Raw genomic sequence first — 1,297 nt, forward strand, 5'->3', positions numbered from 1 at the left:
CACACACACACACACAAGCACCCACTGAAGTATAAATAAAGACCGGGGCAGTTTCTCAGCGCGAGTCTCAGTTCTGGAGACTGCCCTTGCTAGCAAGAAGGTCTGTGTGCTTCTCTTCTCTGACTCTTTACTGAAGAAGTGTTTTAGAATATATTTCTTAACATTATAATTATGGGATAATTTGGTAAATTGATATTTACTTTAAAGGTTTTCTGTGGTTTTAGGCTGAAGTCAGCTGCAGGGGTTCTGCACAAATTAGCAAAATTAAAATTTCAAATGCCTCGAATTAATAAATACTGATCAACTGTGCAGTCATACAAATAAACTACCTGAATGTTGTCTTCTTAATTTGAACATGAACTCTGCTGCCTCTCTGTCTTCTATCTCCAGTCACTGTCTGAGCTGCAAGGATAACACTGAGCCGGCTTCTCTTCACAGGGTGTCTTCCCAAACTTACTTCATCATTTCTCTTCAGGCAGCTCTTTCCTTTGTCTCTTATTGTCACTTTGGATTTCTTCTGTGCAATAATATTAATCCTCCATGTCTCTGATTCTTCAGATTTTTGCTTTATTCTCTAACTTTAAGAAGATGTGCTAAGGTCTTGGCAATAAAATGACAGTTTGAATACAGCAAGAGTTAAACCATAAGAGTTAAGATAAAAATTTCCTTCAATGTTTATAGACAAATCAAAATGCAGCCAGACTTTGATATTTTTTATTGGCAGAAATAATCCAGGAGATCACTGAAATCAGGAATCTGACATTTCCATCATATTTGTTCAGCAGGTAAAAAGACGAAATCCACAGTTAACAAGACTAAATCCTGATTGTGCTGATGTGATCTGGAATATGAAGTGAGAGTTCACAGAAACACACTGGAACAAACAGCAGCTCAACTGTACAAATGTTCAACAATTATGAAATAAATGTTTCTGGTCAGTCAGAAGCAAAGAAAACCACGATTCTGTCAATGCCACAGACATCTAACTGTTTTTCAGCTCACATGTTATTAAGGGACGTCAATGGGGAATTGCTCCAATAAGACTTTTTTTTTAAGACACAATGGCACACTGTTGGGCCATAAATATTTCAAAAACATAATAGCTTTCCACTTTGGCCTCCTGCCCTGGTTTCTATAGATACACTTAATGTAACGTGCAGTATCGGCTATTTGATTGGTTGATGAAGTGCCTTTCAATGCCCCCTAGGTCTCAGAGGGCCTCGTTCAGGTCAAAGGTATGCACAGCCTGGCTTTTAATAAGGATGGGGCATACTGGAACTAAAGAGGTGTTACTTAA

The sequence above is a fragment of the Haplochromis burtoni genome, unplaced genomic scaffold (assembly GCF_018398535.1).
Source record: "Haplochromis burtoni strain Fernald_Lab_line unplaced genomic scaffold, NCSU_Asbu1 Contig_111, whole genome shotgun sequence".
NCBI classification, from domain to species: Eukaryota; Metazoa; Chordata; class Actinopteri; order Cichliformes; family Cichlidae; genus Haplochromis; species Haplochromis burtoni.